Below are 20270 nucleotides of genomic sequence, written 5' to 3'. Positions count from 1 at the left end.
CATTTATCAAACGGTTTGATGGGTGGGTGGATTTCGGAGGGTTATTAGTTGGCCAAAAATTTGAGGGAGGGATGTCAGAGATCACGGTGTATCCATTTGGAGATGGTACAGCCGGTGCTCCCTTGAAAAGGGAGAAAGCCTTCTCAAGCTAGTATTTAGCAGGCTGTCAACATGGCAGAAAAACATTTAATGAGGGTATAATATAGTGGTAGAGAACAAATGCTCTTCTTGGTAACAAAGAATGATGTCCATGCCTAGATATTTTAAATCTGATCTTGCTAAGAACCTATTTCCATCTTTGGTTGAATCAGACCTTGAAGCCCATGGGTATTCCCAAAAGTCTGAAGATCTGACTTTCCACTATCAGGGAGGATCTTGTATATGTCACAAATGTAGGGACAAAACCTAAAGAGGATTTGTGTCCAATTTTGGAAAGGTTGATGACAGATCCAGTAGCATCACAGAAGGTATCGAGGCACTACCAAAAGCATTCAATGGACTGCTGATCATTGTGCACCATAGCATTTGTATCATATGAAAATTGTTCAAGACAAAGCTTTATTCTATCTACATGGATGTCAATTTCTTTAATTTGTCCCTATTCCATGGCATGTTTAACCATCGAGCCAAGGGCATTTGAACAAATAGCATACAAGAGACGAGCAATTGGATAGCACTATCTAATGGATCTCTGTAGGGGGATGGAATCAGTCAAATCATCACTTAAGGTTATCTTTGAGGCATTACCAAAGAGAACCTGAATGAATCTTGTGAACATTTTACAAAAGCCAATGTCATGCAGAGATTGAAAAATAAAGTCCCATTCCATTCTATCATAGGCCTTATCAAAATCAATTTTGAAAAAATGAACAATTGTTCAGATTCTTTTGCATAACCTAAAGCTTCCCACAGAGTAATAATTGCATCCAAAATGAATCTTCCCTTTTTAAATCCTTTTTTCTCAGTACATGCATGGTAGGACTAAGCCTTCTTGCTAGAGCTAGGGCAAAAATTTTATATGCAAAAGTCAGACTTGTAATGGGTCTCCATTTCCCTAAGTCCTCCTTCCCCCCCTTTTGTGAATGAGCTTAATGACATAAGTGTTCAAAGAAGAGGGGAGAGCTCCAAACTTCAAGGCTTCTTGTCAAAACTTCATCAGATGAGGAGTGATAAAGCCCTTGCAATGTTGAAAGAACTCATTGGGCCGACCATCTAGACCAGGTGATTTTCCTTGTTTTAGAACTTCAATGGTATTCCTCAACTCCCCCTCTGTGAGAGGATGGTATGATCATTCTAGCCATAGATGGATCACCATCGTTTTCCTTATTCTAACAATGCAAGCCTCGGCTTGTGTTTGACCAGTCCCTCGGGAAGAGTTGAAAGAAGCTAATAAATAATCTTTGTCAACCAACAGAGTTTATTTTGTGGGATATAGCAATATTGCCCTCATTATTCTTGAGAAAATGGATAAATTCCTTAGCCTTTTTCCTTTTGATAAGGCTGAACATATTCTTGCCAAGAGTGTCAATTTTACAAGGCCAGTATTCTTTGGTCCAGGACATAGAATCCCTTGTAGTTAGGATCTCCTACCTTCCAAGCTCTAAGAGGGAAAGGGGAGGAGGACTATCAGGTGAGACAAAAGTCTTTAGAGAAGACATCCTATTCTTAATCATCATTCTTCTACTTTTTCTAATACCCCTAGCTCTAGCATTAAAATTTGTAAGTATCTTTGAGTTTTTTTCACAACACCCCAAGCTTTCAACGTAGAAGAGTGAGAATTAAAAGGTAATTCAAAAGTACCTCTGATCTTCTCCTTGACACATTTAATTACCAATAAAGAGTGATTAGCGTGAGGCCATCTTGCCCTATATATGCATGCATCCTTATGAAGCTCAAAAATTACTGCAGCATGATCAAAAAACATAAGAGAGTTATTTTTCCAGCAGTTAGTTTTCCAAAAGTCATGAGCCAATTCAAAATCCATATATATCCTATCATGTCTTGCTACTCTATAATAGTTACCTTATTGCTTGTTAGACCAAGTGAAGCCAGTATCTTGAGAAATGTCTAGAATCTTCAAGTTATCTACCATTGCAGTCCACTTAGACCTTTTTGAACCTCCTATCACTTGACCAAGTTTGTTCCACCTATATTCAATAGTCTCTAATACCAAGTTGAAATCACCTGCAATCATACAAGGTTGAGGTAGATTTTGTACTTTTGACCAAGTTGTAACTTTGTCTGAGATCATTCATTAGGGGCATAAATAGAGAAAATAGTAAAATTAATGGGATTGTTCAGTGTAAATAGCTACCCATAAGTTTTTGGAGGACCTGTGGAAGTTTAGTCCCACGTTGCCATACTTTTGGTTAACATATTTTTGTCGGTTTGTAGTGGTCGAGAGCTTCTCCCACTTTTATGGTTGAGATTTTGCTCCAATTACAGAGGAGACTCTCCCGAAATTTTACCAAGTTTTATGCGCTTTGTGACAGGTGCTATAGAGATGTTTTAGCCAAGTTTTTGTTTGTGCCTATGTGAATGGTCATTTCGCTTGCACTCTCATTGCGTATGGTCACTATTTATGCATGATTGGTTCTTGGTTTTGGCAGAGGGTTATGTGCTTTATGCAATGTTTGACATAGTTTTGGTGGCAGATGTCTAATCAGCTAGTTTTCTTTTGCATTGTGTTGACAAGTTATGCTCTTGTGGATAGTGCGTTTACACTTTGTGTGGGCTCATCTATTAGACTCATTTTGTGCTCAATTATGGCATCTTGCAGACAGTGATAGTTTGTCATTGGATACACAAGTTGGTATATCAGGAAGATCTCAGAGGCACAAACATGTGGTTTGTTGGCATTGTGGTAGACCAGGACACATGAGGAGACGTTGTTTCATGCATTGGAGGTAGTGCAGGTTTCCATTGGTTGTTGGTGAGAGTACGAGTGTGATAGAAACTCCTACTTCCACAGGTTTACCTAGACATTCATGGACTTTGTCTCACAATTGACAGTTGGATAGTAGTTCTTTACATCATGTTACTCCTTGTATGGAGTGGTTTAGCACGTTTTCTGCTCCGAGACAAGATGGTGTTCATGGTGTGGGTGACATTCATTTGCACTTTTCCAGTTTGAGTATGCTTGTGCTCCATGATGTTCAGTATGTGCCTGATGCTCATAGGAGTTTTATCTCCATCTCGCAGCCTAGATATCATGGATGTCATGTCTAGTTGATTAGTGAGTCTTACTTGATGAGGAGAGTTTTTCTCTTGTGATAGCGCGAGGCCACAGAGGTGCTCGTTTGACTCTTCTCTATGTTCTTGGTGTTAGAGACACCATAGTCTCTGTGAGTCTGTTGCCATGCAGACGTCCGCAGTCTCTAAGCGAGTATACTTTGCAGATGAGCAACGTGACACTTTTCTCGTTGTGCATGCAAGGTTTGAGGCTAGACCTGTAGAGCAGGAGATCTCCTTGAGTGCACAACTAGAGCAATTATCGATGGTGGTGACGGATTTTGATGCTTTGCCAGTTAGAGAGAAGAGTAGTGAGTCACATGTTAGACAGTGCAGTTGTAGTAACTTTGCAAAAATTTAGTTTTGTGGATGAGCTCCAAAGTGTTGTGTACAACATGTTTGTAGATACAGAGTTAGAACGGCCATGCTCTAGCAAGACACAACGGATTGATCCTCTTAAGACCCAGGCATGGAGATGAGTGATATAGAGTTCTTTGACGAAAGGTATGGCATGTGGAGAGAGAGAGAGAGAGAGAGAGAGAGAGAGAGAGAGAGAGAGAGAGAGAGAGAGAGAGAGAGAGAGACTGAGGATTTGAGGAGATGCCGAATGCCTTTTGAGGGTAAAAAGTCCCCGCCGGGGGGGGGGGTATGGCACATGTGGAGAGAGAGAGAGAGAGAGAGATAGAGAGAGAGAGAGAGAGAGAGAGAGAGAGGGAGAGAGAGAGAGATTCCATGCATCGCAAGGACACACATAGATTTTTTTCCTATTGTTCCTTTGGGATTCGTAGTTGCTAAGTGGCACCCAAGAGCTAAATGCAAAGGGCAAGGGCGGTGATGTGATGTGCCAACGAGGCAGAGGAACTGCAACGCATTTCATGCTGACTAAAAGACAGGGTTACGAGGAGGAGGAGACGCGTGGGACGTAGGGCAGGAGAATGAAAACGGGCTTTCTATGAGGAGATAACTTTGTGTTCATGTGCGTGTATGCACGCATGCACGTGCAGGAGTGCAACAGCAAAAGAGAGGCTGCTTCACCTCAGCGTGCTTCTCTTGGAGATGCAACGCCCGTTGAATGAGTTAGACGTAGCTCTCGGGTATTGGCGTTCTTGAAGGGGAGAAACAGGGAGAGTGCGAGGGGTGCTTTGTCAGGGGTGGAGGTGTCTTTGATACCGTTGCAAAGGATTCATGAGTCTCCAGGGGAGGAAAGACCAGGGCAAAGTATCGCGTGCGTCAATCTACAAATGAAGGGAGAGGACAAGAGTGCCATAGAGTGAGCGAAGGGGATTGATGGTGATACCTGAAGTTGCTTCTGCTTTTTTTCCTTTGGGATTGCGCATAGAATCTATGTGGATTTTGTCTAAAAGAAATGGAAATAAGCCAAGTATGTAGAATTAACTTGACATATAAAAAGGATGTTGAGAACCATAACAACCGTAACTAGTTAAAGTTGCAATAGATTTTCTATCATGCAAAGTTGCAATAGTTACAATGGGATCAGGCTGCTCCAACACATCCAAAAAGTTCTCCTTGGATACTGAACAATATGATGTATATGAAGTCAGCCTTGTAACTAGGTGGCGGTCTGTATTTGATGTTAGCATGGTAATCAGGGTTCGTGTGGATATGCACTATTTTGTATCCGAGCCTATCATGTAATTTTGCCCCTCTAATTTAATTCACAAGCGCCCCCCCTTTATGGTTTTAAAAAAAAGCATTGACCTAAATGCCTCATGTTTGGCTTTCTCTTCATTCAATGGCTTTCTCTTCTTTCAATGCTTCATCTATATCTACCTTAGTAATGCTAGTGTGTGACCCACACGTTGCTGCGGTTAAGAAAGCATGGCCATTGGGTCACACACATACATATATTTTTAGGGGTGTGTGTGTGCGCATGCGCATGCGCACAAGTGAGGAGGGTGTACTTTATTCTTTGTAATCACTTCAAGAAGATTGCATTCCCACTCTCCTTCTTATTAGATCTTGAGATCAAGACTCGTAGAGTAGACCTTTGATATATGTTTGGATTGCTCTTATGACAATAAAAATTCTTTTCTTCTCCCCTGTCCTCTCTCTCTCTCTCTCTCTCTCTCTCTCTCTCTCTCTCTCTCTCTCTCTCACACACACACACACACACACACACACGCATGCATGCACGCATGCACACACACACACACAGTTTTAAGTTTAATAGTTTTTGGGTAGATCTTTGGGATCTCTCTTAGTGAATAAGAAAAGGAAACTATAGTAACCTTTGAGTGTGGCAGATTGGTTATTACAGTTCTCTCTTAAATACCAGGTCTTAAGTTCAAGACTTGTCAAATAGAGCTTTGAGATCTCTTGATGTGTTTCTATGACATCAAAACCTCCCTCTCTCTCTCTCTCTCTCTCTCTCTCTCTCTCTCTCTCTCTCTCTTCAATTTCAAGTCTTGGCCAAATCGAAGTTTTTTGGAATTCTTTTTTTTGGTGCGTTGGAATTCTCTCTCTCTCTCTCTCTCTCTCTCTCTCTCTCTCTCTCTCAAACACACACACACACACACATAGGCGTTCAAGTTGTTGGTTACCTTTTCTATCTCCCTCCATCAATCTTTATCTCCCTATGGACAAATGTAGGCTCATAGAGAGACGTAAATTTGTGTGTGTGTGTGTGTGCGTGTGTGTGTGAATGCACAAGTCATGAGAGTGGATTGTAGTCCTTATAATCACTCCACAAAGATGAAAATTTTCTCTCTATCTATTTGTCCCTATTTCTCTTGTAATCTCTCTCTCTCTCTCTCTCTCTCTCTCTCTCTCTCTCACACACACACACACACACATGCACATTCACACACACACACATACATACACACAAAGTTTTGCATTCTAGACTTGTTGGCTAGTTGTTTGGGATCTCTCTTAGATAATAAGTAGAGGAAACGATTGGTTATCACAATTCCCTCTTAAGTACCATCTCCTAAGTTCAAGAAATTAAGGTCTCTTGATGTGTTCCTTTGGCATTAAAACCTCTCTCTCTCTCTCTCTCTCTCTCTCTCTCTCTCTCTCTCTCTCTCTCTCTCTCTCTCCCCATTACATGATGCATAGAAGCGTTTAAGATGAATATCAAAGTAGAGTCACCCATCAAATTTGAGGGCTAGATTTTCTTTATGGCCTTCAATAGGAAAAGTAGAGTCACACTTTAAATGATACATGGATGCCTCCAGGGCTCATCTCTCTCTCTCTCTCTCTCTCTCTCTCTCTCTCTCACACACACACACACACACACACACACATTTGTGCCCTATGGGAGGTTGTAACAGATTTCAATAGGTGTGCCCATCCTTTCTTGGCATAGCCTATCCTTGAGGTGATGAGAGAGTGATAGTGGATATATTTGGCATTCAATCTTTCTATCTCTATTATGCTCTTCCATTTTGGGGCTAAAATTGTACATTTTTTGCTAGATTTTGAGCTTGCCTTGAAGAAAATCGACAAAATTTTGTAAATTTGTGTAAATATCCTCAATCATTTAAATTTCAACTTAAAATTCAAAAGATTTTTATTGTGCACTTTTAAAAAAAGATTTTCTCGATTAAAAATTTAGTTTTTGGTAGGTCCTATTCAAGACCTCTCTCTCTCTCTCTCTCTCTCTCTCTCTCACACACACACACACACACACACACATGCCAATTCAACTCCAAGACCATTCAACTATGTCCCTTTGCACAAAGCTACAATGTACAATGTGCACATTCTCGAAACTAGAAGGAAAATTAATTATACATGGAGGTGCCAAGTGCGAGATTCGTGTGTCGATTGCATGGTCTACAATGCATGCATGTCATGATCCGTCACCTCCACCCTTGATCCCATTTGAGCATGCACATGCCATGTAGTGATTGGCGTTCTTTATGGCCTTCAAAATGCAAAGTAGAGCAACCCTTTACAAAAATAGAAGTAGTCACCCTTCAAATTTGAAGGTTGGAGTCAGTGTTCGAGAAAAGTGTGTCTTAGATTCGCCTTGAGCAAGTTGAAAACTCAAAACAATTGATTGAAAGGAGAGGGAAAAGAAAAAAATCCCCTTGGAAAATTTAAGAAAATAGAGGTGCATTGTAAAAGATACCATTATTTTGGAAAATTTCCTCTTTGAATCTACCCCAATGAAAATTTTGTATGTTTGTAAACTTGACTTTGCACAAACATTGGCTCCATGAGCTTACCAAGGTCTCTAAATAATATAGATATAGATGAAGTACTAAGCTTTTTGACTCTTTGACATAATTGAAAAGTCAAAACTATGTCTTTTCATTTTCTACCATCACATTATTAGTACTTACCACTTCCCCTTCACTTTTGTATTTCAAACCAAAAAAATTTTAAGGCTTTATTTGAAATGAACCATATTGTGACATGTGGATGCCCTCTCCTTCCTAGAGTATAGATGTCAAACCATGGACTCATTCAAAACCTGTAAAGGATGCATATGTGCCTCGTGGGGATAGACTCTCAAGGCAACCACGTATCACAAACAATTCTATAAGCTTATATTGTCTCTTTTGTACATGTTAACAAATGTTGCACAACATTTATCACAAAAACTACCTCTCAACTCGCCAAGATATAACTTGATTGTAGGTCATACTACATGTAACCTTTGCGTCTGCACAAGAAAATACATTTCGTAGCCTATTCCTCCTCCAAGTTTCAATGCTACTCCTCAAGTAGTAAAGTAATAGGTCAAACAATCAAAGGCACACAAGTGATCAATAGAAGAATTTTTGCCAAGTCAAGCTTCATGTAAAGAAGTAGACTACAAATATTTACTCGGTGAGTGCATATGTAGCATACATGATAGCCTCAAGGCAAAACACAAGTAGTAATGTTTAGATTTTGACCATTATCATGGGGTCTAGCCACTAGAGTGTGCAAGTGGGTAAGAAGGACTTGGAAGATCACCTTTTTTACGGATGACATGATCTTGGGAGGGCGGTATGATATGCACTCAAATGAGCAAAATCTGCTACCTGAACCAAGTATGGAAGGTCAAAATCTACTCCAAAAACCTTCAAGTCTTTGAGGGCAAACTAGAGGTAGCTCTCTTTGATGATATTGTGCGATCAAGCACTGAGCTCATTCAAATTGTAGGAGCAAGAAGAGAGGTAGCGGACAAAGATGAAGGATGGATGCATACTTTGAGCTATTGAGAACACCCAAGAGGTTAGGAGTTAAACATCTAGTAGGTACTCTTTATACAAGTCCGATGGAACCCTAGACTCCTAAAGGCACATGTTGTGCTTGAGGGCTGATGTATTCTTATCGGATTAATATAAATTATTTCAACTCACAATTGTGAGTATGGAAAAAAAAAAGACAAGTATCCCTAAGGGCCTCAAAAGTCTTGTGAATAGAAAGTTATTCTCCAGAGCTGAATTTATCTTTTTGGCATGCTTAAAAAGACTTTTTTTTTAAAAAGATTAAAGATTAATATATATATAGGAGTATGATTTCATGATGTGAGGACCTCAGTGTTCAAGAACGGTGTGTCTAAGCTTAGCCTTGAGCCGGTTGAAAATCAAGATTAGCTGGTTGCAAAGGATGGTAAAGGGAAAAAACCTTGATAAAATATACTAGAAAATAGTTCAAACATCTTGCAAATTTAAAATTTTTTACTAGTATTTTTAGTTTGCATCTATATAAGGAGAAAACTCACCACTTAGGCAAAAAGACTTTCCCAAAGACTATTGGAGGTATTGATAAAGGGTCCTTTCATTTAAGGATTTCAAAAAAATCATTCACTAAAGTGTTTTACTATTTTCTATGCTTATTAAATCTCTCTTTTCTTATAATACGAAAGCATTAAGATATTCTTTTGTTTTTTTATGGTTCTTTTTATTTATTTTTTATTTCGAAACGATGATGTGCAATGTGCACCTTTTACCTTATTATTTAAGTGGGGCCCTTCATAATCTAGAAACCATTTGTGAGTAGGGGATACTGACTAGAAGAAAATTAAAAAATGGCCCATCAGTGGACATGATGAGAAGATGATTGAGGAGATCTAGAGGTAGAGGACTGAGAAGGGGAGGCAAGCCACATGGAGGCCATGCCTCCCAATTAGGGATCTCTCTCTCTCTCTCTCTCTCTCTCTCTCTCTCTCTCTCTCTCTCTCTCTCTCTCTCTCTCTCATCCATCGAAGAGCAGAGGTAAGGATGCTGCATAAGGCCTAGACGAATAGAATCTCCCCGCCCCCCCCCCTCTCTTTCTCTCGTTTTGGAGCAGAGGTAGGGATGCTTCATAATGCATAGATGAATAGAATCTCTCTCTCTCTCTCTCTCTCTCTCTCTCTCTCTCTCTCTCTCTCTCTCTCTCTCTCTCTCTCTAACACATGCATAGTGGAGATGACGTGGGGAGACTCCTCCATATAGGTGCAAGTCCATGCATGGCGAGGGAAGCTTAGGTGCAAGCTCGCAGGGAAGATTTAATTGCATGCTTGCAAGGACACTTTGAAAGGTAGGGAAGGGTAGCCCGTAGATGGAGAAAGTTTTGGCGACATGAGCAAGAGGTGAGGGCTAGGCGATGAGGACAAAGAGAATCTTAAAAGAATTTTTTAATTATTGTATTTTATTTTAGGCTAGCCAATAGAAAGTACTTTTTAAAAATATATAATACAATTTTATAGTAAAACACAAAAAAAATGATTGTAGGCACTTATTTAAACTAGCTCTCTTTCATCCCCCCTTAACTTAGCAGGCCTTAGTGCCCCTTCACCTTGTTTTCATCTTTTTTTATTATTATAGCAAAACTCACAATTGTGAGTGGATTATATTGAGCATCCCAAAAATTTACAAGGTTTTGTCATGCTCATGTTAAGCCATGACAATGTCCAGGGATCATAATTACAACAGCTATCAGGGTAGCCACCCCTACCACCCCGCCTCCACATCCTTGATACACAAGGTCCATACTCTTGTCATTCTAAGATCTTTTGTTTACCGATGGCCAAGATTTGCTCCCATCCTAGGCATTCCATCTACTTACAACAAGGCACAAGCAGTCCTAGACCAATCCTCCGAGTGATGTTTGCACCCGAGTGCCCATATTAGCACTTTGATTTCTTGTATAATTTCTGCGAAGCTTGCCACCTCAAATCCTCCTTCAAAAACACGGCGGTTCCTTGTCTGCCATACATTATGAAAGAAGAAGTATCTAACGATCTGAGTGCTGACGAGGAGTGCCGGACTACCTGAATTTTCACCTCCAAGGCATAGGTCAGTCTTGAAAAAACTAATTTTCCATGTTCTTTGGACCCACTTGCAAACTTTCCCTGCGAGGCCTTTTATAGCTGGGCAGTCCATGAATAGGTGGTCCAGATCTTCACTAGCTAACCTGCACCCCAAGCATCGATCTGACCCAATCCCTTGCTCCTAAATCTTCACCCTCGTCGGTAGAGCACCCCAAATAACCTTCCATAAGAAAACCTTCATGTACTGCGGAACCTTTGGCTTCCATATGTTCTCCATTACATGCTCCCACCTCTCCTCCGGCCATTGCTTTTTCCATAGATTTTTAAGGGGGCTAGACCAATTCTTCTTTTGGATCATTGTCTGATAAATGATTTTAGTATGGAGTTTCCACAAGAGACTGATTTCGGGCCATTTCTAGGCATTCCAGTCCAACTCCGAATCAAAGATTGGCATCACTAGATTTTCAAGCTCTTTCATCACTTTGTGGACAAGCAAGACCTCCAAGCTATTAAGTTGGTACTGGGAAACCATAAGGTCAATGGTTTTCCAACTCTTGTTGACATTTTCCCAGAAGTGCTCAAGTTGGTTCAGACCCTTATTATTCAGCATCCTCGCTGTCTCAATCCAATAGGGAGTTTGTGGAGGATCTACAACTTTGGAGAGCCAGGTGGACCAATGCAGGATGGAGTTCTTGAAGTATCTGGCTTCTTCCCCCCACTTTAAGACTCCTGCTGCTCTATTGCATTTTCTTACCAATTCTCCTGAGCTGGCCCCCAGTCTTCAGGTAGACCACGCCGGGGCTAACAGTTTGTCATGAACCTCCACCCCTCTCCACTTTCCACCCTTCGAGCCATGTTAGTTGCTTCTATCATATCTTTGATCATGATAGCCCAAACTTGATCCTGTTTAGCCAAGGAAACAACAAATTTGGTGCAGCAAGCTTCTGCATGGGCCACAGGCTTGAGAATTCTGAGGCCTCCTTGATTCCCCGACCGAGAAACTGATTCCCAACTGGCCCATTGCCATGGCCTGGAAGATTTCGTGTTATTTTTGCATAAAAATATTTTTACTGGTTTTAAGCACTCTTTCTAGTGACACTTAGCCATCTTGAGAAGCGGGGTGAAGGCAATATAAGGAATCATAAAGGCATTCATCACTTTTATCCGACTTGGGAATGGGATAAGAGCATACTCCCACCTATTCATTTTTGTTTTGATTTTTTCAAGCACCCACTCAAATCTTTGCTTGTGAGTTACATCCACCCCCAAGGGGGCTCCCAGATGTCTAAAGATATTCCCTTTTGTGACAATCTCCCCTGACCAGATAGAAGGGTCAAATGAGTCATTTTTCGATAGGGAAATCATCCTTGACTTCTCTATATTACACTGGGACCCCGAAGCTACTGGGAACATTTGTACAATCTCCAGAGCTTTTCTAATGACCTAGGGGCACGCCTTCAAGAAGAGGAGAGAATTGTCTACAAAAAGTTTTGCCAGGAGTTGGCTATTTCATGTAAAACAAGGCCTTGCACCTCCCCTCATTCAGCACTAGCTTCGAGCGTCGTGATTAGAGGATGTGATCCTATGGCGAAAAGTAGGGGGGCCAGAGGGCATCCCTGTTTAATAGACCTTTTGACCTCAAAAGAGCCCACAATTTTATCGTTGAATAGGAGCTCTGACTGGCTTCCAGCCCCCATTACACCAAAAAGCCAAACAGAGGTGCGGCCCAAAGCAAGCTTCCATGACGGCTTCTATATATGTCCATGTTATTCTGTCATAGGCCTTGTCCACGTCCAACTGCAGTAGAATGCACTCCTGCTTTGTGACAATTGTGTATTCTATGCCCACCATTGCTGCCAAAATGTTATCGTAAATGGACCTTCCTTTTATGAAACCATGTTGATGGGGGGAGATGATCTTGGTTAGTAAGGGGGCTAGTCTGAGGGCCACTGCTTTAGCTACAATTTTGTAGGCCACTGACATCATCTTTATAGGGTGCCAATGTTTCAGTTTAGAACAACATATCTGTTTTGGGATGGGTATGATAAGCCCTCTCTTCACACTTTTCTCCAACGACCCTTCGACCATGGCTTTATTGGCCAAACTTGTGATTGGGGCCTTGAGATCATCCTAAAATTCTCTATAGAATTCCACCGTCATCCCATCCCAACTAGGGGACTTTTCCTTGCCAAGGGCTTACAATGCTAGTGAACATTCATCTTTAGAAAATGCCCATTCCAAGTTATTAGCTTCTGAGTGGGGAATTTCCTTCTTGACACTCTGAAGTAAGGTCCCTCTGGCTTCTTCCACCTCTTGGGACTAGGTCTCCAGCCATCCAATGATTTGACTGAGATAGCTCAACATCATACCAGCCATTTCATCCTAGTTATGAACTGTTGTCCCTTTCTCATCATCAAGCTCTTCTTGATTTTTTAGAGCCCTAAAAAACTGAGGTTGATTGGAGGCTTCCGGTTGCAGAAAAGTCGAGAAGTCTAGCCTTTTTTATATCTTCTAACTGCTCATTAGCAAGGTTCAATTTGGCTTCAAGCCATCGTTTGTGTTCGATCTCAGTAGCATGCCCATTGGATTTTATAGAGGTAAGCAATTGTACCTCCGCTGTAAGATGCAAAAGGTGATCCTCCCTAGCTTTCCTGATTCGGGGGCCCGAGGTTTTGATTGCTTTCTGGATGCTCCGAGCAAAGAGGTCCCACGCATTATGTTTGTTGAGGTTGACATCTTTTTTTAGCTTACCCAGTGCTTTCTTGGTTATATTCCTGAAAAGAGGGTCTTTGAATAGGTGTGCCCCTGTTAGCAACAGTTTTTTCTCACCTCTTGGGGCCTGCTCCTCCTCTTTATTCTTCTTAAAATGTATGTGCAAAGGAATGTGATCCAAGAGGATTGTTAGTGGGACTACCTTCATTTCCATCAATGTCGGTATCCAGTCATCTTGGTGCGAGCAATAGCATCTATCCAGTCTGGAGGTAGTGCGGGCGTACTGGAGGCTTGTGTAGGTGAACCCAAGCGTGTTGTTCCATGGGCCAACTTCCCATAAAGTAGATCATTTCCCACTTTTTGCACAAACTTTTCCATTTAGACCTTTCTGAGCCAACCAACACATTAAAGGATCATGATCTATCCCTGCTCTTTTCTACCATATTAAAGTCTCCAACCAACAACCACTCCCCTTCAATAGGGGTATCTCTGAGATGCATCCATAGTTTAGCTCTATCTTTTGCATTGCAAGGGCCGTACACATTCCCAATGGTGAGGGGATGCCCTTCCCATCTGATTCTAATCCCCAGGATTCTGCCGGATGGGTGGTTAAGAACCAACTTCGGCTCCAATTCCCTGTCTACAATGCTGAAGACTCCACTGAAGCGGTTATTTCCTTCTCCATAATACCAGTTTCTTTCCTAGCACTTGTTTTCTCTTGTTATGGGCATCTAGGTGGTGTTCTGGATGGCCCAAAAGTTGACTGTCCTCTCCTTTTTTATTTCTTCCCAGAATAGGGTACTCTTCTTACGGGTTTTCAACCCCTTTACGTTCCAAGATTGGATAGTGAGGTACTCCATCATCAAATTTGGGGTTCATTGGGATAGAGGAACGAATTCTTCAGCATCCGAATCATCCCCCCCCCCCCCCCCCCCCTTCTCCTTGGTCTCAGGAGAATCCGGGGGTTCCAAGTCAGAGGATTTCTTTTCTTGCAGTGCTGCAAATGGATTGTGCAGAGGGACAATGAACCCCCCTCCTTTCGAAGGGTTGGAGGATGAATTAGATCCTTTCACCTCCACTGTTCTAACGACTTGCAGCACTTTGGAGTGTCTTGTCACTGCCTTCACTCTTTTGGCTCTTTTCAGACCAGGGACTTGGACAGCCGTCACCATTGTCACTGTCATAAATTTTGGGGTAGCAGCGGGAGTAATGATCCTATTATTATTGCCTATACCTTCAAAAGCTCGTTGTATGGGAATTGATTCCTCCACAATCTTTTCTTGCATCTTCGTATCCATTTTCTCACATATCATCTCTCCTTCATCCTTCCATGTATTTGTCCCTTCGTTATTGTCTCCCGGCTTCTCCAGCCCTCCCATTGGGAATTCCATTTTATTGGGGGCCTATGCAGCTGGAGCTGCAGTACCATTAGAATTCAAGGGGGCAATCCTTGGCGAAGTGACCAAAGTTGTTGCATTTAAAACATGCCCCAAAAGAATGTTCCAAAGTTTAGCGGAATGGTAACAAGCCTAGCTCCAACATTGATAACCATGCTTTTAGGTGGCGTTTTAGATGCATCCCATCCTATACAAACCCTGTTTGAGGTTCTGCCAAACCCTCTCTTGCTAGGGATAAATAAGGAAGTGCCCAATTGGCTAGCAAGCATCCTGCGATTATCCCACAGCCAGCTAGGTAGTCCCACAAAGTCAACCAAGACTGGATGAAACTCTTGCAAAGATTCAACTAAGTCGAACACTGGCTCCCATGGCACCACACACACCGTAGTCCTATTAAATACTAGGGGCCCTTTTTCAAGGATCTTTTCCACATCGGAGGCCTCTTTGAATCTCACTGAGCAAAAACCTTTAGCTAGGTAGGAAGTACTTTCAACTGCTCCTCCATGACCAAGAATTTGAGGGCCCTGAAGCCATTGGATCATCCCAAACCCGTTCAAGATTCTTCCATTGAACCCAAATACAAGCGTCAGCTTAGCTTGTCTGGCTAGCTGTTTTTTTATAAGTGCTGGTGGAATCACTGCAGTAATAGCCTCGGCAACCTCCACCTGCTGTGGCAAAGACTTTTTTAAAGCAAAGAAGGCTCGATCTACCAGCCCGCAGCCCACTGAATTCTAAATGGAAGCAAGTTCCTTTTTTGTTGTTAGAGCCGACCTTAACTTTGCATAAGGGGGAGCCCAACCACTCCATCACCTTGATAAGAGTCCACATAGCCATCACTCAAACAAGACACACCGGCAATAGCATAGCCCAACAACGTCCAGGACATGAAAATGTCAAAATATCCAGGACTTTGAGGGGAAGCCCACCCTGCTACAAGAGGACCTCCAATGAAACCATGTTGTGAAGCCCTGACACGACCCCACACGCAAGTCAGAGATCCACACAGACCTGTCTGCCGATCAGTAAGCCAACAACACCCAAATGAAGACCGGCCATTGATTTCCTCTACAGCAGAGGAGGGAGGGGTGGACTCCTCCCTTGTCCAAAAAGAGCACGAGCCAAGCATGGCTACTTTGGAGAGAGGAACGGGGGTGATATCATTTAATGAGCGGCAAAAAGCGAGCAAGGGATATAAAGCGAGCGAGGAACATGGAGAGATGAGACCACATAGATCACATTTTAATGCTCTTAACTCCTAATATTGATCCTTTTGTGAATATTTTTGCTTATACATTGCCCCCAATAGGAGAACATATGTTCCTTGTATCAAGTATCTCTACAAGTATGCAATACAAAAAATGGTTATTTCATATGCCCTATATTTCTCACTATACCTGAAGGATTTAATTCTTTTAAATTACTTAATTAACAATCAACTTAAACTCCAACCACTCTCAATGCTTATATGCATCAATTAAAATCCTAATACTATTTTTAAAAAACACGCAAGTGGGTCTCACACCTTATCATATCTTCCCTACAAATTTTACACAATCACCAATTTTTAGTGTTTATTATGCACACTCTAAAGAATATTTTAAAAAAAAGGATGACTTATTTCTATTGCAATGTCTTGGTAGATAATTGACTTGGTTTGCCATCAACACCAATATTAACCATCCACAAGCGAGAGAGAGAGAGAGAGAGAGAGAGAGAGAGAGAGAGAGAGAGAGAGTGTTTTGGGAAGGCCTAAATTTCTCTACAACAAAGGGAACATCACACATATAAACCACATTTTTGCTAGTCACATCCTCGTCCTCTTTTTCCATATTAGTATTATTGTGATTTTTGTATCATGTGATGCAATTTTTTTCTTATTTTATTATTGTGATTCTTGCATAATGTGATGCAACACTTGAACTAGCAAAGAGATCATCATCCTTATTGTATCAATCATTAACATCACTTTCCTAGACATCCGTAGTAATGTATTTACAAAGATTTGTTTCTAATTGGGCAAAGATATAGAAGTTCTAAAGCCACACAATAGTATATTATAGCCCTTGAGTGGATATTGCTCAATATTCATAGACTTGTCGTCAAAATGGTTAGTAGGCATATGGAAATTCTAAGACAAAGGGTGTCTCAACTTAACTTTCCACCAAGACCAAATTGATTCAGGTAGCTTGGAGGTCAACAGGAAGAAAAGAAATTTTGTAAGAAGTTGGTATTATATGCTATATACATTGAAGGAGTCTTTCTCTTTAGCTTTTCCACAAAGATAATTTATGCTTGAATATTCTCACTTTTTCTTCATCGACCCTACATTTTTTATTAATCAAAGCAAGATAGGAGTGCATGGAAATCATGAATGAAGTTATCTTGTGTATAAAATTCATTAATTTCATTAACTATATAAGATTCATATATGGACTCTAGATGCACTGTTAAGTTCATTAAGTATGATGGAGAATCCATGGCTCAATATGGGCATGGCGTTTTTGTATTTCTTTGAGTTATGCTATAATATATTTCAGCTCTCTTGTTTCGGATGGTATTGCAAAAAAAAGATTCATTATTTTCAATGAGCCAAATTAAATAGCATTTCCAAAAGCAAGTGGGTCAAATTTTACCTTCGCAAGTGCTAAATAGTTTTTTTTTCTTTTCTCTCAAAGCCAATCCTCAAAGTGAAGGTTATTTTTGTCAAGGTAGACGGAGTTTCAAAACACAAGGTAAGAAGAGTTGGGGAAAGGGAAACACTCAGAAAGTGTTGAAAACACACACACACACACACACACACATGGAAATCATGCAGAGGGTTATACTAAGAGCATGGTATATGAGAGGTTCCTTGCAAACATGGCTATCATTGAAGGTGGACCTTATTTTTGACACCAATTGCTAATAGCCTTAATGGTAGGTATGTAACAAGTTGCATGGCCACAATATGGCACCAATTGGGAAAGCAATAAATTAATGTAAAGAAGCCAATAAACATCCAAATTATCCTTGGCAAGTGCCTTATCAAATATGCAAGAAACTCTTGAAGATTACCCTTGTCATGCGTCTTTGATGACAATGCAAGTGCTAGGTTGTACAGTCAATTGGGAGGAGGCATACATTGACACAATTGTGACTTTAATCTAGTCACTCAATGTTATCCAAGTAGTTACTATTTATAATATTAAACAATCACAACCTATGTCTGACCCATATCCACTGACCCATAGCCAAGGGCCTTGATTGCAACATCCTATAGAAAAAACAATTAATGAAAATAAGAGAAGCAAGAGGAAGAAAATAGGCTGAATGCAAATGGAAGAAGCTTGGATCTAGTCACAAAGCATTCAAATCACAAGTTGAAAAGACCAAGTTTAGTGCTTAGGTGTTAAATTTTTTATTATCACTTCTTCATGGACATACATGGAGCAAATTGTGAATTGTTGCCTTCGCCATCCCCTAGCTAATAGCATTTCAAAATGGAGGTTACAAGTGCATGGCCCCTTCATCATACCCTTCAACCAGTAGCTAGTGGTAATGATCGACGGGTGTTTTAAATGATGTGCTCATTGTTGGTGGGACTATATGACATGACCTGTCATGTGGTATGAGGACCTCCACTAAGCACTGTTGAAAGTGGATACAAGGTGGATTGACTGGTTCAATGCATAGCAGTTCCTATATGAGCTCAACCTACCGATGGGTTGTTGTCATCTACGTATGAATCCACTACAATCGTCCTCACCAATTGGTACATGTAGACAACATCGTTAAAAGGGCGTTGTCTATTCTCCTTTGACCTAACATTGTACACTGACCTTGGATTCCCACATCACCTATATCCCATCAATAGATGCAACCATGTTTCCCTTCTCATCACAAGACCACCACCTTGGCCATTGAACTCCACCACGACAAGTTTGGAAACACCTTGGCAATGACTAAAAGGAGGTGGCCTTCTCACCAAGCCCTATACACTAACGTTTCCAAACGCTTTGCAAAATAACATGGTGAGAAGATCACAACACAATTAGTACTCATTTAGCCCTCTCTTCTCACGAAGCCCTCTAGAGTAACGTTTCCAAACATTTCGCAAAAGGCCATGGTGAACAAATCAATTTGCACTTGGTACTCACTGAGCCCTTTGGAGCAACGTTTTCAAACACTTTGTAAAAGACCATGGTGAGCAAATCAATATATGTTTGGTGCTCACCAAGCTTACTCTTCTCACCGAACCCTTTGGAGCAGCGTTTCCAAACGCTTTGTAAAAGGCCATGGTGAGCAATTCAATACGTAGCACCAAGCGTACTCTTCTCACCGAGCCCTTTGGAGTAGCGTTTCCAAATGCTTCGCAATAAATCATGGTGAGAGGATTACTCAATCAATTATTGGAAACAATAAGCCTTGCCCTCTCTTCTCACCAAGCACTCTACACAAGCGTTTCCAAACGCTTCCCAACAAGCCATGGTCACGGTTAGAGTAGTCACTCAATTTTTGAAAAAAAAAAATTTCTCAGTAGTCACTCAATTTTTGAAAAAAAAAAAATTCTCACCCAACCTACTTCTTTTCAAGTGGCTATGGTATAATCAAGTCGCCCATTATTTAAACAACTTACCTTCTATGTTCTAAGCTTTACCTTTTTTTGGTTGTTTCGGGGGGGGGGGGGGGGGGGGGGGGGGGGGGGGGTTTTGGGGTTTTGGGTTTGGTTTTTTTGTCTCCAAAGGCCTCCAAGATTATTAAAACGATTAATGGTGAAGGGGTTGACACTCTCACTTTTTAAAGCCATTTATCGTTTTTTTTTTTTTAACTCACAATATATAAGTGATGTTATATATTCACAATAATCACCAAAAAATTTACAACATAAAAACCTTCCTCAGAATCGAGCGAGAGTACCCATTTCGCACGACAATATGAGACGACCACACTGCACGACATCATAGACTAAATATATCGGCTAATAAGGGGAGCCACACTGTCGATCGAACAAATATCCAAGTACATGGTTGAACAAGGTGCCACCCTCAATACAAAAACAGACAAAAAATTACATGCGGAGAAGGGGACAGGGCCCATAGTCCCCATTACCCAGTTGAGACTCAAGAGGTGGCACAAAAGGAGCTCTTCTATCACTAGAGCACACCATCCCTCAAGAGGATAGAGCCAAAAAGAATCAGACCTGTATTCCAATGATCTTCAGAATTCACCACATCAAACATGACAGCCAACCATCGAACCAGACCGGACTCGGACTCCACCAGCTAGACCCCGATCGCTATGAACCAACAAGAGCACCAAGGAACACCAACAAAAGTAACAATTGCCCAATAGACGAGCTGAGAACCAAAAACCTCCAGACTTGAAGGTGTCTCTGATGAAAAGATCCAGAACACCATCTGAAGGCCCGAGCCGGATCCCAACCAATGACGTGCAGGCCAATGCAACGGGGGGGCCAAGCCCCAAACCACACATCAAATTGAAACCACCAGACAATAGAGATTTCCATACCTCAACTCCTATCAAACCATTGCACGGCAAGGACATTAACCAGGCAAGGTGAGCTGGATTCTACCCTAACTAAGGGAGGAGTTGTCGACAAACCCCAAAACCAAAAATAATCTAGCCAAGCAGATCGCATGCACTAGGAGGCATAGAGTGGCCATGCTCCTCCCACGTGAGGAGATCCCCCACCCGTCTGCGGCGCAGATCCTCCC

This window comes from Adiantum capillus-veneris, chromosome 16, assembly GCF_014529385.1.
Source record: "Adiantum capillus-veneris isolate H3 chromosome 16, ASM1452938v2, whole genome shotgun sequence".
In the NCBI taxonomy this organism is placed as follows: domain Eukaryota; kingdom Viridiplantae; phylum Streptophyta; class Polypodiopsida; order Polypodiales; family Pteridaceae; genus Adiantum; species Adiantum capillus-veneris.
This window is presented reverse-complemented; position numbering follows the sequence as displayed.